We start from the raw sequence: 26,912 nt of genomic DNA, 5'->3' as shown, positions 1-26,912 counted from the left end.
GTAAAGTTGAAGTTGGATTAATTCATATTTTCACGTTCCTTGTGCAGTATTGGGTTATGGATTTACATTTTTTTTGCCTGTATTATTATTGTTTCTGAAATGGTAACAAATATTTTTTTGTTTACTTTAATATATTCAGTAGTATCTTCAGACATGTTTTAAACTTTATATTTCTTTTTATTCCTTGCATATAAAGTAGGGATGACCAAATTTTCCGGAATCGGAAATTTTACTTACTGGATTTCGGAAAAAAAATCCGTAATTCAGAAAAGAATTCCAGATTTCGGGAAAATTCTAGAATTCAAAAAATCGGAAATTTTTCCGAAATCTGGATTTTCTGAATTCTGAAATTTTCTAAATTCCAGAATTTTTCGGATTTTACTTTCCGGGAAATTTCTGGAATTGGCCATCCCTAGTATAAAGGAAACAATTGTATTCAATTTTGTGTCCGGTACTGGATAACGTTCTTTGTGGTGTGTGAATTTGAACCTATTTTTCATTTCGAAAAATATGCTCTTAATTTTTATAGTTTTTTTATGTATGCTCTTTAATGCACGTCTAACGTTAATATGATCGCTTATTTTCATGATATACCTCTTACTTATCTCGTGGTTTCGAAAATAAAACCTAGTTACTCAGTATTGTGTGTACTTCCCCTATTAAACTATTGATTAAAGTTAGTGGGCAATCTTCCCTTTGCCTGCAGCCCAATATGACTTCCCTGTCACGAAAAGGCACCAACTTAAGTGTCATCTCATTACGAATATTGTGCGTTTACGAAAACATTAAGCAAGGACAAGATAGTTTACGATAAAGAAGCTACGTTTATTACTCCCAGTTTCTTCTTGAACTGCAACAGTACACGAGTATTTAAGTACTATAATAAAAATAAAAGTATATATATACAAGTACGTGGAACAAAACACATTCTCTTTGTTAACGTTCCCATGCTATCTGAATTCTTGATCAGGTTAATAAGCATATTCACGACACGTTATCTTCTACATAACACAGTGCAAAAAGCACTAAAAACAATTCACTTTTTAGAAAATGATCTAATTAAAAGATATCATTTAATTATCTTCTCTGATAATTGCCTTATTTTCTCCTTTTTTTATAGCTGGAATATCTTTCCTATTTATCTCAAAGTAAAGAAATCCTACTCATCATATTTTTCTTACGCGCAATGAGCTTTTGTGAGGTGAGGTGATTTTGAGTTTAACGTCCCTTTCAGTAGCAAGGCTATATGAGACGTGGATCTACTGATTACTGTAGAATCCGAACCACATGAGCTTCCGCCTGGAATCGAACCCGTCAATGAGCTTTTCTGTTTCATGTTCCAACTAGAATCTTAATTTAAATAATCTCTGAAGAATATTGTAATATTGTCCAAGGAGGGCGCGGTAGCTCAGTAGTAGAGTGGTTGCCTCTGGTGCATGAGGTCCTTGGTTTGATACCCGGCCAAGTAAGTTTATGGTGGACAACATGGTGTCCGTGGATTTTCTCGGGGTACTCTGGTTTCCTCTTACTTTCTCATTCCACTAATTCTTCCATCATCGTTCGCTTGCCAATCATAGTCTCCCTTAGCCTAAATGGCATAACCGTGGGACATTAAACTAAAATAGGCTATTTTATTTCATTTTCATTTGTCTATTATTGACCAAATTGGTATTTTCAAATTCTTGTTTGTGAATGACGTAGCATAAACTACAGTCCATTTGACACAACTTGTCCCATCTGACAGTTGCTTTCCTTTGTTTTTCCTCTCTGCGCGTGGCCACAACATCTATTTCTATGGCAACAGTACGTTCAGCCAATTGTAGTGGTTTATTTCTCTCGCTCTGCAATGGTAAACATTCTACCCTTTCCGCACGTTGCCAATTTGAATATAAACAAATGCACATTGTTTCAGTCGAATGTTAACTTGACTAGCGGACCTGCTGGTTATTGAGAGAATTCTTTTTAGTTATCTTTTGCGTCATTTAATTTTATAAAACTGAGATTTACTTGCATGAATAATTTCGTGTTTCAACACCAGACGCAAAAGCTGGCAACACAGCATTGAGCACCACGTGAGTTCAGCGAGCTGTCAGAAGGGACAAGTAGTATCAATTACACTATAATAACAAAAGACATTATTTTTTAAAAAAAAGAAATAAACATACAGTAATTATAGAATCAAATAGTAATTTATATTTTAAAATAACTTCTTTTCGACTTATCACTAGCTTGTTTTCCATACCGAGGCTATATCAGACGTGAACCTACAGTTTAATGGGGGACCCGAATTACGAGAGCTCCCACCGAGCATCGAACCAGGGTCTCTCCATATAACTGCGAGGAAGTTCCCGACTTACCATTTGTACAGGGCTATAACGAGATAAGGGTGTGGTAGAAATATATCCCTTTTTTTTAGGGGATATAAAAATCCAAACCAAATTTGTCTTTCAGTTTAACGTCCCACGTTTATGCTCTTTAGACTAAGGGAGACGGATGATTAAGGCAAGTGAATGATGATGGAAGAATCGGTGGAATGAGGATGTGGGAGGAAACGGCAGAACCCGAGAGACCTATGGACATGATGTTGTTCGCTACAAATTTACTTGGCCGGGATCAAACCAGGGACCCCATACACCAGAGGTAATTGCTCTACCACTGAGCCACCGAGCCCTTCCCCAATCAAAACCAATGAAGATACGGCAATTGTTTTATTTCTGGAAAGTACACACAACGTGTTAAATAAGCGTGTTTTTGGCGGCCTTCATTATAATTATCAGGTCGTGTAAAAAGTATTGAACGTATTGCGCAAGAGATGGCTTTTAGTGTTCCATAGCTCAGGATATGTGGGTCACAGCGGGTAAGTCCTAATCAGTGATTCCAACCCGTGAGGAAAACCCCATTTCGTGTTTTCTTTAAATACTATTTTCTGAAAAAGATATAATGGGCATTTTTATCAAAATGGTAACATACATGAGATTTTTCACGTATTTCAAATCAATGCCAATCAAATTTTCTAGAGGCGAAAAATAGACATAATTTCTCTGTCAACAAGTATAAATTTATTGAGAAAATGTACAAATGTATGTTGAGTTTGGAATTTTTGTGGGGCCCGGACCAGCTGGACACCCCTTCGTGGCTGCGCCCCTGTTTCTATCGATCATTTGTTATAATGTTTCATAGTTCCTTCTTAAGGGCTAGTGAATAGATAAGTAAACACCAGTGATTTCTGAAATGAAAAGTAGCCCTCAAACTGTAGAAGGTTGGTCACCCCCTGCCCATTATCAACAGAGGAAGAAGTTAACTTAGACCGTGATGCCAAGAAATTTTTCAATTTGTAGCAAAATGAGCTGGCGATTATTATTATATTATTAGGTATTCTGCCTTTCGGCAGGTCCTGGGACTAATGAGGATTTTTTTTTTTAATTTTAGATTTGGGCCTGGAAATGTTTCTTTCACTTTTGTCTATCTTCAGTTTTCTCTTTTAACTCCCAATATTTTCTCCTGTCTTTCAAATCATCGATCAGCTGTTCTTCTTCTTCCTATTCCTCGTTTCCCTTCCATCTTTCCTTCTATACCTGGCGATAGTGGTAGAAAACTTACAGTGATGATGAAAATGATCTTTAACTCCGGAAGCATTTGTGTTCAAGACAGCAAAGACATCAATATTAAAAAGAAGAAGAAGAAGAAGTTCGTTTTTTGAAAACGTAAAGAAACGGAAAACAGCTAATAACATTAAAACTAAATCAGATTAAAACGAAAATCTGATATCATTTTCTCTCCCTTTTTCGGAAGAAAATTCAATTTTCTAACTTCTGCCTCCGTTGTAATCTATTTTTCCTGAACTCTTTCGTTCGTTCTCTTCTATGGCACTTCCAGTGGTCTGGAACAGAAATAGCTGCCGGTCATCACTCTATTTTCCCCTGATCCATCTGCGAAAGAGCGTTTCTTGTCCTCATCAACTGCAGAGAACAAAACAATATCTCTGGATTTTTTTTCTTATTTGCAGTGTATACTTTATTCTACCCTATCATCCTTTTTTTTTCCTGTACTTTTTCTACACTCTCTATTGTTCTTTATGCTGGCAGGTGTCTATTAGAAGGTCGTACTTTCATCAGCACAATGGACGAAATGAAACAGCTCCACCCAAGAAAGAAGTCAATTTTACGATTTTCTTTTCAACACGAGAAAGGTGCTCTGTTGTGGTTACCATCAGCAGCAGCATGATGGAAATTTGTCGCTTAAAGTTGATGAAACAGTTTGTCATTCCTTTCTGCTGAAGAAAATCGACGAAGATACATTGTAACGTTACCAGACCCATGTTAATCAGTGCTGGCAGCTCTTTAGGATAGTTACGCCAGTAAAAATTTAGATTTTATCGTACAAACTAAGGGAAGAACAGTTCACACGGCTTTAGCAAGCTATAAACAGGGTGTCCGAAGACGATTGTATCCTTTTTCTTGTATTTTCTAGCTGCCAAGCGTGTGGAGAGAGGTGTCAATGGCAAAGATTGCTATTATACATTCCGACTTTTGATTGAAATACCTTCGGTTCCCAAGACCACATTCTTTTTTTTAAGATGGTGCCCACACAAAAACAGAAGGTATTTTGTGTCAGGGGCGGATCCAGGACAGACTTCTGGGGGGGGTGATACTGCTACTTTTAAGGGTTCCAAACTTTGGGATGGGTTTTATTTATATATATATAATAAGAAAGTTCCTTCTTCTGAGGGGAAGCGATCGCCTCCCCCCTGGATCCGCCCCTGTTTTGTGTTATGGAATACGCCAAGACAACGTCCGTTATCACAGTTCAACACAACTTTCAGCGACAGTTTGAGGCCGATCCACCTGACAAGAACTCCATTAAGCGCTGGCATACACAACTCATGGAGACAGGTTATCTATGCAAAGGCGAAAGTACCGACCGTGCTTCGTATTCAAAGAAGACAGTAGATAAGAATTCGGCAATCCTTCCAACGCAGTCCCACGAAGTCTTCGCTCAACAGTCTGGGATGTTCGTAAGTATTTGAAATTCAAGGCTTACAAGCTGTAACTTATTCAGGCACTCACTGAAGGTGATTTAAAAAAAAAAAAAAAAAAAACTTCGCACTATCTTCAGTATAGAGATGTTGGGATTCCTGGAAAATGGCGATTTTAGGGGCAGGATAGTTTTCAGTACCGAAGTTGTATGAGACGTGGTCCTACAGTCTTATGTGCAATTCAAATAACCGCAATACTTTCACCAAATTACAAGGTTTTTCCATCAGGAATACAACCCTGAAACCGGTGCGTCAAACTCGCAAATCCTATCCACTTTAAAAAAAAAAAAAAAATCGTCCCAACTTGGACAATTGTCCACATGCTCTAAATGAATCTTATTCAAAATTCTACTTAATCCACTTCAATAGAGACACGAACACAGAAGCTTCGAAAAAAAAAAAAAAACCAGTTAAAACTCCCCACGTTCTTCAGTGGGACTCGAATCGACGGTGAATTGTGTTTCATAATCCGAAACCAAGTACCAGAGACTACTCGGTTATTGCCACCGGCTTTACATTTCAAGTTTTACGTTCCTCAGTTATGCACTTTATGTTAAATGAGACAGATAGAGTCTGATGAAAGTGAACAATTGAAGACTCGCTGTAGAAAGCAAAGTAAGAGTCATCTTGAAATTGTTTCACTTATTTTATTTTTTAAATACGTTTATGCCTTAACGCGAGTTCCCATACTACACCATAATACTAAGGGTATATAATTTTGCTGTTTTACATTGTAGCATATAAATTTATTTCTACTAAAACCAATTCTACGACAAATTCTATTTTCCAAGGCAGAATATAAACATATGTATATTTTAATATCTTGCACGTGGTTTGTATTTGTAAACACCAACAAGTGCCTTTCATTTGGTAAGCAACAGTACATGCTATTCTACAGGGCCGCAACTAGGGGGGGGGCAGAGGGGGCACGTGCCCCGGGCGCCTGGTTGGAGGGGGCGCCGGAAAGAAGATATATCAATTGTTTTAAAAATCGCACCCTTTCCCTTGAGGAACTTATTCTAGAAGTTAAAAGAAATCAAAAGTTTACTTGGCCTTTTCCATGGGACCTCTTTTCGTTGATTCTCTCTCTCTCTCTCTCTCTATACATATATATATATATATATATATATATATATATATATATATATATATATATATATATATATATATATATATATATATATATATATATATATATATATATATATATATATATATATATAGAGAGAGAGAGAGAGAGAGAGAGAGAGTCTCATCTAAATAGGTGTAATGTTATACATTAAAAACCTAATATTGCATGCATTTGTTCCCTTGGGACCACAGAGAATCCGCCCCCCTTTCCTTTTCCTACCACAAGGAGCTGTTTGTTTGTATAATTCCACTGAGAACAGCTCTGAAGTTTAAAACGCTATTATCAATAGGGGCGGGGGCGAAAAGTTCCCGATTTTTGTTGCTTGCTGGTGGTTGAAGAGTTTAGCTCAGACGCGCCCCCTGTAATGTTACACAATTGCTGTAATGTTTTTAAACTAGAGGGCAGTTTTGTGTCGGAAAAGATAATTTACACGCCTCGGTGTATTTAATTGTTTCTTGTACGCCTACCAAGAGATTTTGCGAGTGAAGGCTGTATGAAGCTTTATCTATTAGTTTTGCTTGAGAGCTTTTCGAGGCATTTTGAATTGTTATCTATCAGTCCAACTTATGCTTTATTATGCTTTATTGTTAATTTCAATCATTATTTTTACATTAATCGTGTATAATGTATAATATTTACTATATATTAAATAATCTAAATATCTTGATCTATTTATTAATATTTTATGAAGCAATTTCTTTCATATTTAATGAACTTTCTAGTTAATGCACTGTAAAGACAGATGCTTTGCTCAAATCAGTTTTTTCTATCACTTGTGTGCACCTTAGAGGTGCATATATACAGAAAGAGAAAGTATACAGAAAGGTGCCCAAAAGGTACAGAAAGTGATCAAGTTCGAGAGGTACACATAACAATATAGTGTGGAGTTCTTGTGTGCTTCATTGTTGATGGAAAGTTTTCTTCTTTTCTCCACATCAAAGGATTACACCGAAAAATTTACAGAAATAAATATAAGCTTTTCATTGTTGCATTGTTATGTTCTCAATGATTTTGGATCGTAAATATTGGTTTTAAAAACATTTCTCATCAGAATTGGCTTTTTGCAAACTCATTGACCATCTGATCAACACTCAAACTATAATGAAAAAACTTTGACACTTTGGAACACCCGTGACATCAATAGTCGCGCGGGCTACAGATGTAGCCCATGAAACTTTCAAGCAGAATAACAATGAGATCCTTTCCATTTTACGTTTGGCCACACCCTAAACACGCAGAATGATAGTTGATAGAAAGGTACACAGACACCCTTTAAGTTATCATCTCGAATTACTTTGCGGCAAGGAAAATAAAAACGCTGGGCTACAATGGTAGCCCGCGCGCGTATTGGAGGGTTAAAGTACTTAAAAATCGATATAACTGGTTTCATTAAGAATGTTATTTACAGTTGTAATCCATAAGTGATACTTTTCGACTAAACCTTGGGGGGGGGGGGGCGCCGAATTGTGTGTTTGCCTCGGGTGACAGAAACCCTAGTTGCGGGCCTGCTCTTCTACTACGACTACTACAAGAAGCAGACGACAGGAATCATCGTCAGGTCAGGTGACAGAAGAGGAACACTAGCGGCACCTCTATACAGAAGAGGGTTTAAAACAAGCTGTAAAGTCTACATCAAAATCAGACTCAGCTAGTCAAACCTCTTTTCTTAGCTTGCCTGGAGCTCTGAGGTATTCTGGCCACTTAGTTTGCCTGGAGCTCTGAGGTATTCTGGCCACTTAGCTTGCCCGGGGCTCTGAGGTATTCTGGCCACTTAGCTTGCCTGGGCTCTGGGGTATTCTGGCCACTTAGCTTGCCTGGAGCTCTGAGGTATTCTGGCCACTTAGCTTGCCTGGGGCACTGAGGTATTCTGGCCACTTAGCTTGCCTGAAGCTCTGCGCAACACCAATCTCTCTTTGCTTGCCGGAGCACTGAAAAATCCTAAACCCCTGCCACTTATCTTGCCTGGAGCTTTGTGGAAATCCTTCCCTTGGTTGCCTGACTTGTGAGCCTTGGGATACCTATTTTACCCAAATTGCTTAGATAACTTTATATTGGTCTTCAGACCACACTTATAGAGACTTTGTGTTATATCGTATATAACAGAAATTTTATAATAAATAGGTTATGGGAGACCGAATCCCGAATACAAAATTGTTCTACCTACCATCTTATCAAAGATAATTTTACAATATACAGAATTTCATGACGATGTGGTGGATTGAGAAGGTTTAAGCTCCTAACCCCATTAGGAAGTCGCGGTCGGAAAGAGGGATTCCGGCCGTCGACGGTGGCGGGCCGCCGGAGGCAGTCGGCACCCGTCCGCTGCGGCACGACGATCTACTTGTTCAAAGTTGCCGACCTTTTGCCGAAGCGACAAGCGGTCGAAAGTCGTAAAATAAAATGTCCTTTGCCTAACGTCAGAGTCGGCAAAACAGTCGGAAAGGCCTCTTTTCGAACCTCTGCCGACGCCTTATGCCGGCCTCTTTTCGACGCCGGCGCCGGCGCATTTTCTGCGTCTTTACGGCTGTTTGCCGACTGCTCGGCAAGACAACTTTCCGACGGCGGCGCCGGCACATTTAATGTTCATTTCCGGTTGTTTACCGACTGCTCGGCAAGGCAACTATTCGTCGCGGTCGAAAAACGCGCTGAAAGACACCTGCGTCCGGCGCCGGCAATCTGACCGCGGCACCTGGTCGGCATGGAAAATTGTGGGACTGTAGGCGGCAGCATCCTGATGGGGAAGTTCATATCATTTCAAGATTTTTGTATAGATAACTTAAGTGTCGCCCACTGTAAGACTAACCCACACAAGCGATCACACATACATGCAGATTTTGATAAATACGTACTACGTACTTCATTTTCTTTTTAGTTTAATAACTTACGTTTATGTAGCGAGGCTAAGGAAGACGGTGATGATGAGATGGATAATAATGTTGGAATGAAGAAAGTGGGAGAACCTTGGGAAGACCTTGACTTATGCACCTGTGTTTGTCCAGCACAAAGTCCACTTGGCGGGAACTAGGATCGAAACAGGAATCGCTAGCACCAAAAGTGAGCGCTCTACCACTGAACCACCGCAGCATATAATTCTTCACGTAAAACAATTTTACGCACATTGCATAACTTTATTAATTACAGTAAAATACGAGGATGATTCAGAAAGTAATGCCTCCAAGTCCACTACTTGGCCAATAGTACTCCACTGTTTATCATTAATGCACTGATGTGTAAGCTATAGAATGTCACTTGTTTCACGTTCCTATCTCTTCTTGTTCCAGAGTAATGGAGTACTGCATGGCATCCAGTGGCGACGTCCGGTTGAAACAACGGGCTACCATTGAATTTCTGATTGCGGAAGGTTGTGCGCCCAGGAATATTCATTGCCGACAAGAAATCGTGGATACACGTCCCGAAAAAGAAGCATCAGTCGATTGAGTATCGCCACACGTTCTCTCCCCCGCAAAAAATTTCAAAGTTGTCCCATCTGCTGACAAAGTGTTGTTGACATTCTGCCTCATCCTGCCTATAGTCCGGATCTTGTGCCCTGCAACTTTTGGCTCTTCCCGTGACGCAGAAGTGAAAGCAGTGTAGTTCAGCAATGGTGTCACCAGCAGCCACACAATTCTTTGCCGACGGCATGAAAAATCTTGTTTCGCGTTGGCGCAAGTGTGTAGCCCCGTAATGAGAACTATGTTGAAAAATGATGCCAACATTTGTAGCTTACATTGCAAGCTTTCCACTGATATCTGTATCGATGCTGTCAAACACAAATAAAGATATCACCTTGGAGGCAGTACTTTCTGAATCACTCACGTATTATATTATGTGAAATAAATATATTAAAATCTGAAGTGTGTAAGTAAGCAAATCTAACATGTTTTGATATGTACTCTGAAGAACTAAACAGCTTCGAAATCCAGAGAAGGGCAAATCCCCCCATGCTGTACCCTGGGGAAGGTCATATATATGTTAATACGATAAGCTCTTTTTCATACTTTGTTTAAAGAGGGGATTAAAACCCAAAAACTCCCCTTCTTTTGCGTATACTGCTGTATGCAAGTATAATGTAAAAAGCTTTAAAATATAAAAAATGATAAATGTAGGTTATAAGTTTTAAACAACATCACGGACAGGATAGATAACAAAGAAAGGCATTAGTCATTTATAATGACTAAACAAATGCCGTTATAACATGCATAAATGTGGGATTATATTTCTAATGTGATTAATATTGTTTCATGATTAAAATATCAACTCTAATGACCGTGTAAAATGAGACTATCATTTTTGCAAAAGACTAAGTCTATTACGTATTTATATAAAAGTCAGTCATTCGTGGATTAACACCGAAAAAAAAAGGTCTTGAACAAACCGAGTGACCTAAAAATTTACTAGTGGAAACAGTGCAAGAGGTGGCTTGTTGAAGAGTCATTTTGGCTTATAAATGATCCATCCAATAATGGCTTTAGTGGTCCCTTTCCCCCATTTGTGTAACGAGGGGGAAAAAAAAAGAAAAAAAATTGAACCCCATTTGACACTGTGCTCTGTTTCCCCGAATGGCCATCACTCGCTGCTGTCATTAGGTGGAGTCTTGGGAATTCTGCGGCTGCCAACCTACTTATCACCTTTTGGAAAATCCTCGCTCTCTCAGGCTCTGTCTACCTCTCTCTGCCAAATATATATATATATATATACACACACGCATTTATCCCGTGGGATAACAAACCAATTTGGCACCAGGTGGCTGGGATTCCATGTTGGGATAACAGCAATTGTATAGCATTCCACGTAACGGGAAAAGAAAATACCAGAGAGTATCTTCCTCATTGTCCGCTCTATTATTTCTCGTATTGCTGAATTGGAAGTATACCGAGCTATTTTCAGTCATGATGGAACTTTTTGTTGTTTTTTTTCCTCATTCATAGGTTGCGTGAATCCTGCAGCATGTTATCAATTGTAAACATAAATGCAGTTAAACAATAATACAACCTGCTATGGACAGAAAAGAGAATCACGCGAAATGTACGTTTATGAATGAATGGGCTTTTCGCCTATATGTTTATGCAACCTGCAACTCCTCAATATTTTGAGTGTTGCCTATGTTAATGTGCAAAACTCCTATTTATAAATCAACCGGCTTGCCAAAGATTATATTAAGAACATGTATCTTTCCTAATATTTGCGCCTAGATGCTTATGCAACCTGTAACTCTTCAATGTTTTAGGGTTGCATATGTTAGTGTTATCCGAAACTCATATAAATGAATGGGTTTACGTTTATAATAAGAATTATGTAAATATTTTCGCCTAGATGTTTATGTAACCTGTAACTCTTAAATGTTTTGAAGGTTGCAAAATTTGCTGTTATCCGAAACTCATATGTATGTATGAATGGGCTTGCGTTTATATAAAGGATTGAGAACAATGTAACATGACTTTCATCAGACACGTTATGAAAAATCAATCCAAAAATAACAACTTTCATAAAGAGAGAGAGAAAAGAAGACACTCTCACAGTTTCCAGAGCCAATCAATTTTTCCTTTCACTTTTTACATCCATCTCTACAACACGTATATTTTTAATTAGGTGCTTGTTACATACTTTCCTTATTTATTTGCACATCTGATCTGAATTTGTACACCTACCCATATGACAATGTTGTTTACTCTTATAATTATTTTCTTTCTACTTTGTCCAGCACAGCATTCCACAACTCATGAATCATAAGCCCACTTGTTCTATTCATCTTTCCCATATTTCTTAATCCATTGAACATCTTTACACTTCTGCATCACATTTCTCTTTTCTCTCTCCAGCCCATCAATTCTATCCCAATCTATTTCATGTCCCGTTTCTTTAAGGATCTTATATACTGAATTATTCCATCTTCTTAATATGACGTCGTCTTTATGTTGTCTTACTTTTCTCCTAATATATTTTCTTCCTCTTCAATCTTTATCTATTTTCTATTCCTCTTTCCTTTTCAGGGAAAGGAGAAGACACAGGAAGGAAGAAAATGCAGAAGGGGAAAGGAATAGGATGGAGGCTCAAGTGGGAAGTCTTAAGACGTTGCTAACAAAAAGAGAAGTCAAAAATACAGAAAAGGATGGAAGAGCATTATAGACTAAATTAAAAAGAAAGGAAATAGGAAAGAAAAGACATAGAAGTAGGAGAGGAAGGACTACTATAGCTAAACAGTTGTAAAGAATGCAATATGAAATACATAGGAGAAAGAGGAAAGAGGTTGGAAGAAACAATATGCCAACATAAAGATGATGTCACATCAGAAAGGGAGAACAATGCAGTATATGACTATGTTAAACAAATAGAGCATAAAAAAATAGAAAAGGATAGACTGAAAAGGGAAAAGAAAAGTGTGATACGGAAGTGGAAAAAATCTCAATGAATTAAGAAACATGGGAAGGATGTAATGATGAATTAGACGAGCAGGCTTACGATTCATGAGTTGTGGAATCAGTGTTGGACAAAATAGAAAGGGAAGAACTAAAAGAGTAAACAACATTGTGCAAATTCAGAACAGGTGTGTACTGTAAATAAATAGGGGAAGTATATAGTGATGAGCAAATGCAAGACCAAGACCAAGATCCGGAGGGTCTTGGTCTTGGTCTTGCTTGCAGGAGTCTTGTTTTTAAGAAATCTTATGTTTTTCATAGGTAAATTTTACTCAGGATATAAGGGATAATAAATTCCACAATGCACCAATAGTAACGGAAATACAATGTATGTTTCTAAAGGTAATATAGTTTACCTTGGTGTAAGTATGATGATAGTGTACAACATAGGCGATGATCTTTATTTTATTTTTTTTAAGTGGGTGCCCACGCTTCACTACTTATAAGATAAATCACACCTTTCGTGATCTTTTAATATTTTTTAACAGATCCAACACTTCACTGGTTTCCAAATTTTGGAGGCTACCCCTGAGACGCATGAAGGAAAATCAAGATGGCACAGATTGCTGAAATACCATGAATTGCAAAATTATTTTTACACTTTAAAGGCATCTGATTTTTTTCTCCTTTTCAACTACGATTAGCTAATCTTTGTATTAAACAAACTTCCAATTAAATATTGATATTTTGTTTTACTGATTCCAATATATACTCTATAGGGCAGATACATGAGCATTATGCAAAACCGAAAACAATTGGAGGCTTTCGAAACGTGAGTATGGAGAAAAAAGGAAAGAATTAGTTGGGTTGAACGGAAAACAAATGAGGTGTTAAAAATAGTAGCAGTAGGGGCGAAAAGAAGAATTTTTAGATGTATTTAAGAGGAGGAAGAAGAACTGGTTGGGACATTGGCTGAGGAGGAACTATATTATGAGGGACGTGCTAGAGGGTATGGTGGAAGGAAAGAAAGGGAGGGGGCGAAGGAGACTGTAGTTGAAAGAAGGTATTAAAACAGAAAACTGCTACGTCGAGACGAAGAGATTCGCTGAGGACCACCGTACATCGAAGCTTCTCACAAGGAAAGGTTCTAAAAGTTGTCACTCAAATCTGATTGCCATGTAGCACATCTGATAAAGCATCATGAGAAATGAAAATGAGCAAAATTTAAGGTACTATGGACCAGGATAGGACCTACGGGGCTTCAACATTTAAATAGCCAATAAAATATATCACGGAATTATGTACGTTTTAAGTAAATATCTTTAAAGCAGTTAAAGCAATCAAAGCAGAAGGTGCACAATATAATGAGAACAAAATGCCGTATCGAAAACCAGTCTTGCTATAGATGAAGCAGTGTTTCCAATTCAACATAAAAGTAGTTTGTTTGAATTAGCACCATACACAAATGTGCATATTTAAAATTAACTATTATCACTAAACATAACAGTGAAATGTAGTGGCACACTGTTGCATACTCTTGGAGCTACGTGTGCTGGAAATGCACGATGAAGAAGTCTAATATGTAGCAACAAAGGGTAAAAGAGGAATCTGGGACTCATGAATTTAATTCAAATGCACAATAACACCGATAGTATAACATAGCGAAATGTCAGCAGTGTCACAAAAGATTGATACATTTGAAAAACGAAATTGAGTGATGCCATTTTTACGTCCTGTGTAAACACCAAAGCTATATAGGACGGGACCTATAGCGTAAAATAGGATCCGAACCACTATGAAGGACGAAAGATGACAATGAAATGCAAGATGAAAAGTACAACAAAAATCTCCATGTCCGAGGCGGGATTGGAACCCGCGATTCCTAATAAATCAGTGTCCTAGCCTTCTAGACCACACGGTGCTGATCAAAAACGACATGAGCTAGTAGTAAAATAATTATATTTCGAATGTGAATATGGTAATATTGCAGTGTACAGTAACATAAGCATATGACGTATAGGAGAGGAAGCAAAAGAATATGTCACTTAACACGAAAGACATAAACCAGGAAAGTACTCTACCAAATCTGGATAAGATAATCTGGAAAAGTAGTTTACAGAGTTAGAAAACGCGGGTTTCTTTACTCGCGTGTAATATTTTGTTTTCATGAGTTGTCTGCTTATTCACCGGAGCTACAGAAGTATAATGCAAAACTCTCACTATTTCTAATGCATTCCTTTGTAATCATCTGTTGCAACATATCAGCCTTCTCCATGGCACATTTCCAGCGCACCTAGCTTCAAGAATGTGCAACACTGCAATATTACCATGCACCATTTTGTTTGAATTATGTTAATTATTTTGTTTAAGTATTATTTTGTTTGAATTATGTTAAGTTATTATAGTGCATTTTAAATCTGTGCACATTTGTATTTGGTGCTATTTCAAACAAAATACTTTTATGCTGAGTTGGCAACACAGCTTCATCTATGGCAACACTGTTTGTGGTTTTCGATACAGCATTTTATTCTCATTATATTGTACGACTTTTGTTTTAATTGCTTTAACGGCTTTGAAGATATTTACTTAAAACGTACATAATTCCGTGATATATTTTATTGGCTATTCAAATTTTGAAGCCTCGTAGGTCCTATCCTTCTGGCCCATAGCACCTTAAAGTTTGCCCATTTTCATTTCTCATGATGCTCTATCAGCTGTGCTATGTGGCAATCAAATTTAAGTGACAACTTGTGGGACCTTTCCTTGTCAGTTGCAAAAGTGAACTGCCAATAATCGCAGAATAGCTATGATGATGATGATGATATGTTTAGCAATATTGTCCAAAAAAGATAGAAAATAAAATAATAATGACTGCAATCAAACTTCTTAATATTTTAGAGTAATTTGAGTGAAAACTGAAAACAACTCAACTGTCTATGTCTTTCGTATAAACTCAATTTTTATAATAAATACTTTTGACTTTTATTAGAAATACAAAATAAATGCATCAACCTCCAAGTTACTTGACATAACTGTACAAAATCACTCTCACTTGTGAATATGGATTATTTATTGTTGTATAATGTCATATCGCTGAATCCTCGATGTGCCGTATACCTAAGGAAGCTAAAAGCTATATTATATTTATAAACTATTATTCAATGTATAGGCATCCGCCCATGAAATCAAACTTGCGGTCACATGCACTAAGTTTTTGTCAATGTCATGAAAATAGTATTTTGATATTAATTTTATGAGCACTCATTAAAAATTTCCAACGGATGCTTGAGCCTCGGAGCCAAGACCATTCCCATGTAGTCGGCACCTATGGTGTACGGAATTACTGATGTTCAATACTACATTTCTCTGTAGTTTGGAAGAAAGTACTTGCGCAAGAGTCTTAGTTTTACAGTTTGTGCAAGAGTCTTGCATGCAAGACCAAGAGCAGTAATACCTATGCAAGACCAAGACCAAGGAGTGCAAGACCAAGACCATACCTGCGAGACCAAGACCAAGACTCTTGCGCTCATCACTAAAAGTATATAACAAGCAACTAACTATTTTGTACAGATGAATGTAAAAAGTGGAGGGAAAAAACGATTGGCTCTGGGAACAGTGGGAGTGTTCTCTGTTCACACTCTGTTTATACAAGTTGTTATTTTGGAGTGATTTTCATAACGTATCTGATGAAGGCAATGTTACGTTGCCGACACTATTACAAAAGTGTCATTAATACTGTAAAATTAAACCGGGGGATAACCCCCTCGCACTTCCCGAATGACACTCCTACTAGGAGATCTGTTAATTAAAAGGTAATAATGGTTGGGAGTTTCTGCTGAGAAGTTAGAGAGGTAAGTGTTCTAAAAAATATACAAGGTGTTTCAAAACAACACCGACAACATTTGGAAGGTGATTCCTCACACCAAGATAAGACAAAAAGTATAATAACCTGGGTGCATAAATGTTTCCTTTCGGAGTTATAGGCTGCCGAAAACATGAAAAAAATAACTTTAAAGGTCCATAGTGCCAAAGCTTCGGGTCGGGTCAAGATTTCACTTAGAAACTAATATATGCCCTGTCCAAAAATACATGTTTCAGAATCCTAAGGTACTCACGGAACAATTTTCATAGAGGGAGTTTGGCTACAGGCATATAATAAGAAGTACTCACCAACTACCTCCATAAAAATTGTTGCGGAAGTACCGCAGGATTCTGAAACTCGGATATTTGAATAGGGCACATACTAGTTTCTCAGTGAAGTCTTGACCCGACTACGGTAGGTTCCATAGTTCTGGAGCTATGGACCTTTAAAATTCATTTTTTCATGTTTTCGGCAGCCTATAACTCCGAAAGGAAGCATTTGTGCACCCAGGTTGGTCTATACTTTTTGTCTTATCTTGGTGTGAGGAATCACCTCCCAAACGTTGTCTGTGTTGTTTTGAAACACCCTGTATATCGTACCCGTATCCTAAAGAAGAAAAAGGAATTCAAGACTTGTGCCAAAAATAGGTCACTTTCATTGAAATGGACATCCTATGGGGTTAGAGGCTCCCGTGCGAAGTGCGGACATTTCAGCGATGATAGTTTATATGTACTGGGAAAAGTCACAAGTTTTGAAATATTCTGGTTCACAATATACATGTATTTACAACAGTACAATGAAACCAGGTTAATATACGACACTTAGCCTCTTGTATTGGACTGTCTGGAGCCAACTTCAAGCCACTTGCTCGATTCCAGGTCGATATCATGTGTTGTGCTTAGAGACAATGGTGGAGTACCATAATTTCAGGAAGTGTGCCATGAACCGAAACAGGTAATAGTCCGAAGGGTCAAGGTCAAGACTGTATATTGGGTGTGGCGTCAGTTCGATGCCATCAAGCCCCTGTATTGGTGTTGCATTTTTCGACCTTTGTGTGGTTTTGCGTTATCCTGTTGCAGCAAGGCGTGCTTTCAGTTCATGAACACACTATATATTTGACGTAGTGCAGCATACACCCACTATAAATTTTCGCAATAAATGTCGGCATTGATAGTACGGCCGTTAAGAACGAACTCGAAGTGAATTATCCTCTTATAACTCTACCACACACAGAACATTAATTTACGCTCGAAACGGCCCTTGTTTGACGACCGGTTTTGGGAGTTGGCCAATGCTTAAGCACTGTTTTTTTTTTTACATTCGGATTTAGGAAAATCAACCACTCTTATCGTATGTGATAATCCGTTTTAGGAAATGCACATCATGGGGATTTTCCAGCAGTTATCGCCACACATCCACACTCTTCTGGGCCTGAGCTGGATCAACTCATGTGAAACAAGGAGGCAGCTGCTGCTGATTTTCCCCAGTTCGTGAAGGTGACAGTGAACTGTGACATACTGAATTGGTTTGACAATGGTCATGTGTTTGTAGACGGATTTATCTCAATGGTATGTGGTATGACTTCAGAGTATGTTACCCTCGTACGGGCGGACCTTGGGAGATATTCGACATTTTAACAACATCCACAAAATTTCAGGAACCAACGAGTTGCTGTGCTGCGGTTCACTGAACCTTCACCTTCCGCTTGAAAAATGTTTTGAATTGCTGCCGCAGTCTTATGCGAGAGTTCGCGTTTCACACGTTGTTGAGCACACATCATCATGTCCACTAAAAACTCACCGAAAATACTGACGGAGTGCCGACCTCCGTGTGTTAAATAGTCCGCTTGTCACAGTACATCTTGGGCCAATTTGACCTTGTACTTTATGGTCGATCACGGCGTATGTTATTACAGTATTAGGGTTCGAGTCCTGGTACATTCCCGCGAGAGAAAACCATATATTACAGTCCTGGGTTCGATTCTCGTCTGTCCCTGTCTGTTTTCCATATATAACAGTACTGGGTTCGATCCAGGTACGTCTCACATAGGGATTAACCATATACTAGAGTATTGAATTCAATTCTACTCACTCCCTTTCGGGATAAACCCTTTTATTACTGTATGTGGTTCGTGTCCTACGGTCCCAAAGTGGGCTTACTCTTTTACTACGGTCCGGGTTTCGATTCTCCACCGCTCGAATGTCTTCTTTAGCATTAACTAGTGGGTTTGATCGACCATTGCAACTGACCATATAGCCGCTGGACAACAGGTTCAGAGTTCGGTCAGAACATTACGGGAAACCGGCACAAAGTTAACTCCAATTGTATTCTATAGCGCTAATGCAATTTATTAATGTATGAATTATTAAGTTGCATAGGCGCTAATCACTTGTGCTGCAAAGAAAAATGAATTAAGTTGTTCCTTAAAATTAACATATATGAATTTAGATTATGATTGTTATTTTGAAAGGATACTCAACTTATGGATTTTTGCTTTTAATTCACAACACTAAAACTTTACGAACATATAATACATCACTTTATGACACTTCAAATGAATAACTGATCACTGTGATATATATATATATATATATATATATATATATTGATTTAATTTTAATTTGGGCCCGTTGATTATCGAAGACGCGGTTGACGCGGTCGCCACGAATTATTGGTTATGTTTCGTTACATTGCTGATTATTACACTTTCACTAGCACTGTTCACTCACTTCGACACTGGAAAGGGGATTGTATTGGATACTCAGGGGTGATGTCCTGTAGGTTGCGGGTTGCTCTCCTCTCATCTTTCTTGCGGTGAATTGAATGGTATGCCGTTCTCCGGCTCCTTGCCGGAAGAACTTTGATTTACACTTCTAAACAAACGTTTTAAAACATTTCAAATCTTCATAACAATAGCGTTAGTTCGATATTATTACATTTTGAATTTATTACGTTTCACACTTGACAAAATTCAATGTTGTTTAAGTTATTTCTTCATTTCAGTTGTGCGTACCAAATTCTCGTGGTAGTTCCAATGAATGTGTTAGTCAGACTAAAGCACCTTTTCTCCCCGTCTCGTCGTGTTGCTAGGCAAAAGTGCGCTTTGCTTCGCAGTTAGGTGATGTCAGAAGCTAAAAATAGCTATGACAGCCCATGCATTGGAATTTTTAGAGACGACGTTTGTCCATTGTGCTGGATTTTAGCTCCTAATATGGGAAGGAGAGGGGAATTCTGCGATTTCCGTCGCAGTCAAAACCCACATACATATATGCACATTCGTTTGTTGGCTGAGAGAAAAATTCTTGAGAGTGCTTTTATGCGAGGTTCATTCAAAAAGTTAAAAATTTCTTCTTAAAATTGACTGAGCTGAACCTTATGGTTACATTGGCGCTCGGCAGGACATTTGTTTTGAGGGAGAGAGAAAAACAAATAGAACCCTGCAACACTGATCACTTCACTAGTGTCACCAAATTTCTTCCACTGGTCTTCAAAGGGTTAACATCACTTATGTCTTCTTGTGATGATATAACGAAAAATTTTTAAAGTTCATTCGGAAATACGGTAACGAACACGTGGGCCATACGAAACGAATTTCGGATTACGGTTGGGCCATAATTTCAATAAAGTTTATCAATGTCTTTCATTTTATTATTGTGTTGTTTTAAAACACTTAAGTGCCATAATTTTAAACACAACAAAACATAAACAAAGTTGTTATTATTTTCTTTCAAAATATCACATTTAATAATTAAACAAATAATTACTGGCATTGTTTACCATTGAACACAAAAATATTACAAGTATATTAAGTAATCATTGTAACCTAAAATATTTATTAATGTAGTGCCTTGTACTTTAATTGTAACATGAATTAAATTTCTTACTGTTATCGAAAACATTCATTTTCAATATTTACTTTCAATGAAAACCACTTCTAATATTCTTGAAAACTAACACAATGACTGTATATCTGCTTTCATTTATTGATATTATTATTAGTAGTATTATTTCAATTACCATTACTACTATGAATCAAATATATAGCACACAAATTAAATTCAAGTACGAGCACACATAAATATTTTCGAAATATTGTTTACGGTATGAAAATTATGACTTAAATCTACAATAACACTCAATATCATGATATTTACAATTATTACATTCCGGTTAAAAATTAACCAAGAATGGACTGAGCAGTGGATGGTTTGTCAAACCATTACACTTTTCAAAGTGTCTGCCCTCCGAAATTTTGAAGATACCTACCCACATTAAAATATCATTTATTTCCATCCCCGAAGCAAAGTGAAAAGATAGGATATTTGAGTAAAATTTAAAAATAATATAGAGGGGACTAATAAGAAAATTGCCTACTCCGGGCATTACATAATATGAATAACCCAAAATATTGGAGGAACCTTTGCTTCCATGTTTTCAAGTTAAGACTTGAAATGTTTTCGTATTCGACGAAAAGATTAATACAAAGTGAATCCAACAATAGTTGCTAATAATTATCACATACACAACTTACTTGGTACTCATTTATAATAAGATGTCTCATTATATATTCGTTTCATCTGAACGACGCGTCATGAAGGTGAGTACAGATAACGACCATAACTTACCACACCAAACTTCAAGTATCCTCAGCTGATTAGTAATCCCAGAGGCATACTGATTGGTTAAAACAAATAACTTAACATAACACATCGTAAGTATAGGTTACTATTAATTGACGCACAGTTATTATTTAGAAATTGAGAAATTTCACTAATTAGTTTCAAATATGATCATTCAGATTTATTACCGAATGGTTTCTCACCAAAATATTTAAATTTGTGATTCAAAACATTTTAATTTTGAAGAATTGCAACACTGTGATGGAATACTCACTAGAGATTTTCCACATCTTCACTACGCAAATTTATTTCTTTTCACTATATTTGATAATTTTCATTACGCAAATGCACTCTTGCACTTCGAAAAGAAACACTATATTTCTTTATGATTCAAAAAATCAAATTTTGTCGTGAAGGCATTAAAAAAAATATACTATTACAAGTAATTTCATATTACGTATGCTTGAAATATCAAGATTTTTTTTTTGAAATATTAAAACCATTGCAAGTGTCGGTTTCATACAGTACAAGCAGTCCGACTTAACGAAGTTTTTGTTTATCCTACACCTACTCGAGGCTTTTTCAACACAAAAACAATTTTCAAAGGTTTCATTTGCCAATAAACAAATAATGTAAATGCATATACTAATACAAGATTTTCATCAATCCTGATTATATTAGAAAGCGGTAGCTCAAAACACAAAATCGGTTTCTCAACATGTATGACTGTTGCATAACACAAGAAATTGACTAACTTATCACTGCTTGAATTGCAATTACTTTTCTTTCGTGATAATTTTCGCTGTGCACCAATTTCACTATATTTAGGTTGAACACTAGATTGCTTTTTTCTTTTCACTAGGTTTTTCCATTTACCTGTATGCTTAGCCTTTGTTATTACGTAACGATCAGCTGATAACGCATCACTGACAGTAGTTGGTGACTGATATTTAATTTTACCATTACGTTCACTTTCAAATCGCTTGTGCGTAAAAGATTTATTCACCCGATTACCACATTCTTCCTGAAAAGGTTCGTGATGTTTGTTTGTAGGTGATGAGTGGTCAGCACCTGATCCCTTCACTACGTCATGGATCGCTAAGTTACTAGTGTGATTGGATTTAAAATTTTGATCACCTTGGTGCGACAACACAATTTGACATTTACAGCTACTTGTCTGAGCATTGGAGCGACTGTAATGTTTATTTCTCAAAAAACATTTACGAACATACTTGGAAAATTTTGAAAAACAATACAGCATACGTTTAACTCTTTTTAGTTTCCGTCTGACTTTATGTACTTTCTTTTTATATTGCCGGTGCTTTTTGCCACATTGAAGCTGTAAACTATATTTTCTTGCCCTTTGACAAACAACATTTCGTAATTTACTAAAATATTCTTGACAGGTTTTTAATTTCTTTTCCCACGTTACTAAGTTACGTTCATTACCATTATTCCTACCTGGCGTAAAGCCGTTTGTACTATTTTCTAAGTACACAATTTGAGTGCAAGTGACTATGTAAAAGGTGACAAAAATCATTTGTTCTATCTGTATGTTTCTAACTTTCAACTCACAGCTTAAAGAACTACCCTTCTTTTGACAAATTTTTACAACCCTAACAGACGCAAAAAATAAACAAGTTTTGTGAAATGGAACGCATTCTAATTTACTGGTTAGCAAGGTGCCATAGAGGCAATTTTCCTCTAATAGATATACACTACAAGATTGCGTATATGGGCTACTCTCATTCCCCTTTTCAACGCAATTTATTACCACTCTAGTAAACCTTTCTGTAGCGACGCACGCATTGCATTCCTGAATGCCTTTTGTCTCCTTACAAAACAAACAAATGACAGCTGGAACAGCTGACCGCTCGTTCACACACGGAGCTACGCTAGACGTGATCAACTTGATGGTTGGTAGGGTTTGCAAAGAAGCAGTTGGGTTGAGCTTATTATTCTTTTTTCCTTCTATAATACTATTCGACAGAAACAAAACAAACTCTTTGGCTTGGCCTAGTTCAACGTTAACGTGACTGACAACAGGAATGATTTGTTTTTCTACCTTTAATTCACACTCAGATATTTCTTTAACCTGTTCAAATTCATTGTCAAGAAATTCAATATTGGCTTGATTTACTACAATAGGAGGTGACTGAGACCTAACACATGGCAAAATAGTACAACTTTCAACACATTCATTTTTCACTGTTCGTGCGTATGCTTTCTGAGCTACGGGGGCAATGTCCCACAAAATACCTTCAAACTCACGTTTAACAAATTCTAAAGTACTTTCAGCAAATTTTGTTTTTAATGGTACTGTTTTTCCTTGACGATTTTCGTAATTTTGAATATTTTCTAGCTCATTAACTTTTACAAAAGGATGCGCAAAAGTTACAGTTTCAAGAGGATCAGCAAACCTAACCCGTTTCGGTGGTACAACCTTACAATTTATTTTCTGATTATCACTGAAATCCTTGTTACAACTAACATTGTATTGCTTTGAATATCTTTTATATATCCTTTCAGCTAACCTTTCTTTTGCAGTACGTACAATGTCTGAATTTTCATAGTGAACTTTCAATTTATGTTTAATGTCTGACAAGGAAATAAATTCTGATTCAAGAACACATTCATCTTTAACCTTTCGATAAAAATCAGATTTGCGTATTTCATGCATTTTAGCAACAATTTTATCTTCAATTTCAGTCCTATATTCTATGTTCCTTTTCAAAAGAGATTTTGCAATTTCCTGTTTAGCTCTTTTACGAATTTCACAAACTTCCTGTTCTACCTTTAAGGCATTTTCGACTTCTAACAATGTAAAAGGTTCTTTTCTATATCTGAACTGACTTTCTACTATTAAGTACTCTGTTTCTTTCCATATTTTTCGCATTTCATGCAAGACAGGAATTATTTCTCTATTTACAGACATGATGATTAATATACTAATGCCAGAACAACAAAATTAAATAGCACTAATAAGGCACTACAATTTACCTTAATCGAGAAAATACAATTAGCGTTGTTTTTATGCGGTTTTACCGAACGTTCCTGTGCTATCGGGCGCCATTTATTACAGTATTAGGGTTCGAACCTTAAACGTCCCTGTTCGGGCGCCATTTATTACAGTATTAGGGTTCGAGTCCTGGTACATTCCCGCGAGAGAAAACCATATATTACAGTCCTGGGTTCGATTCTCGTCTGTCCCTGTCTGTTTTCCATATATAACAGTACTGGGTTCGATCCAGGTACGTCTCACATAGGGATTAACCATATACTAGAGTATTGAATTCAATTCTACTCACTCCCTTTCGGGATAAACCCTTTTATTACTGTATGTGGTTCGTGTCCTACGGTCCCAAAGTGGGCTTACTCTTTTACTACGGTCTGGGTTTCGATTCTCCACCGCTCGAATGTCTTCTTTAGCATTAACTAGTGGGTTTGATCGACCATTGCAACTGACCATATAGCCGCTGGACAACAGGTTCAGAGTTCGGTCAGAACATTACGGGAAACCGGCACAAAGTTAACTCCAATTGTATTCTATAGCGCTAATGCAATTTATTAATGTATGAATTATTAAGTTGCATAGGCGCTAATCACTTGTGCTGCAAAGAAAAATGAATTAAGTTGTTCCTTAAAATTAACATATATGAATTTAGATTATGATTGTTATTTTGAAAGGATACTCAACTTATGGATTTTTGCTTTTAATTCACAACACTAAAACTTTACGAACATATAATACATCACTTTATGACACTTCAAATGAATAACTGATCACTGTGATATATATATATAGATTTAATTTTAATTTGGGCCCGTTGATTATCGAAGACGCGGTTGACGCGGTCGCCACGAATTATTGGTTATGTTTCGTTACATTGCTGATTATTACACTTTCACTAGCACTGTTCACTCACTTCGACACTGGAAAGGGGATTGTATTGGATACTCAGGGGTGATGTCCTGTAGGTTGCGGGTTGCTCTCCTCTCATCTTTCTTGCGGTGAATTGAATGGTATGCCGTTCTCCGGCTCCTTGCCGGAAGAACTTTGATTTACACTTCTAAACAAACGTTTTAAAACATTTCAAATCTTCATAACAATAGCGTTAGTTCGATATTATTACATTTTGAATTTATTACGTTTCACACTTGACAAAATTCAATGTTGTTTAAGTTATTTCTTCATTTCAGTTGTGCGTACCAAATTCTCGTGGTAGTTCCAATGAATGTGTTAGTCAGACTAAAGCACCTTTTCTCCCCGTCTCGTCGTGTTGCTAGGCAAAAGTGCGCTTTGCTTCGCAGTTAGGTGATGTCAGAAGCTAAAAATAGCTATGACAGCCCATGCATTGGAATTTTTAGAGACGACGTTTGTCCATTGTGCTGGATTTTAGCTCCTAATATGGGAAGGAGAGGGGAATTCTGCGATTTCCGTCGCAATCAAAACCCACATACATATATGCACATTCGTTTGTTGGCTGAGAGAAAAATTCTTGAGAGTGCTTTTATGCGAGGTTCATTCAAAAAGTTAAAAATTTCTTCTTAAAATTGACTAAGCTGAACCGTATGGTTACAATGTATATATATACACCTACTATTTGGGTTGTTGAAATATTGAAAGACTTATGACTCATCCTTGTATAATGTAAATTAATTTTGAAAAAAGACTTGTAGAAGAAATCATTAAAATATTACATTATTAGTCTTCTTCGGCGCAATTCTGTCTTCAACATTGGGGGGACGGGTAAGACCGTTCCCATTTTTTTCTTTCTTTCTTTTTTTTTTTATAGCTATATTCAAAATATTTATGAAGTTGAAAAACAATGCTGTGGATGATCAGAGGAGCAAAGTTGTCTTCGACATTAGGAGACGGGCAGATTTGAGGCTTATACTGGGGGACATCAATTTCATCTCACTTTCTTTTGTGGCAATCGGATACAAATCATCACATTTCTCCCCCCCAAAAAACACACTTTAAATCGGATTAGTGGGAAGAATAGTCCCTCCAGTTCCAAGATTAGAGGGGACATGTCCCCCTCGGGATTTGCGCCAGTGTTAACCTTCTAGGTCAGTTCAAAGAAACCAAAAAAATAATTTCCTGTATAAATCAATGACGTAGAAACAACACTACTAAATTTATTTGTACAAGTCGCGACGATAAAATATTTTTTATGTCACAATAGTACACACTTCCTGCCATGAGGTACTTCATTTTCCTGGTAAAATTACCTCTTATTTATTGTATCTCCAAGGATTATTGTTATTATGATAATACAGGTTACATCTGTCGATTTTCCATGTTTTCGATAACCTCCTTATAGAGAATAAAGAACGTTAATTTGCCTAACAACAAATGGAGCCTTAAATCGTATAATTTGTTTGAGAATTTTGCTGCAATTGCACCTGTCTTTTCCCACAGGATATGTGCTTATGTGTAAATGTGTGTGTTAGCTCTACAAGTATTGGTATGTGAGTGAGAAAGATTTATTGATCATTTTTATTCACTGGCCTCACCGCAAGAGTGGAGGAGGTCGCTTTGCCTGTACCATTCATAGATGATATATGATCCAATGTATAACCAACTCTTGCACTTTGGGACACGAGTGTTCCACCATCATCTGCAAATACATTTCCCCATTTCCAACCCAAAATGAAGATAAAATATGTATGTATGCCAGACCTTCTCTATAGAAAACCGTTCCTAACTCTTGTTCTACGGTATATTATGAATAAACAAGCTCTAATTTTCATTACCACTTAATGCAAGGTTTTTGACAGGAAACCATGTATCATAAAAGAATATCGAACTGAAAGCTTTGTAAATCAAGGTTACAAAATCAATTTTCCAATGTAGTTCAAATTTTTAATCAATTTTAGTTCTTTTGTTGATTTTCTTTAAAAT

At 37.0% G+C, this 26,912-nt stretch overlaps 1 protein-coding gene across 4 annotated transcripts in view; it reads right to left on the bottom strand.

Annotated features, from left to right (window-relative positions):
- LOC145670965 (cytochrome b5 domain-containing protein 1) overlaps window positions 1-26,912 on the bottom strand; it is a 187,773-nt gene that overhangs the window by 102,501 nt on the left and 58,360 nt on the right. The gene's annotated exons all lie outside the window — the stretch shown is intronic.

Source organism: Thermobia domestica, chromosome 15 (genome assembly GCF_964235325.1).
Source record: "Thermobia domestica chromosome 15, izTheDome1.hap1.1, whole genome shotgun sequence".
NCBI classification, from domain to species: Eukaryota; Metazoa; Arthropoda; class Insecta; order Zygentoma; family Lepismatidae; genus Thermobia; species Thermobia domestica.
Note: the sequence above shows the minus strand (reverse complement) of the source record. Positions and strands in the feature narration are given on the sequence as shown.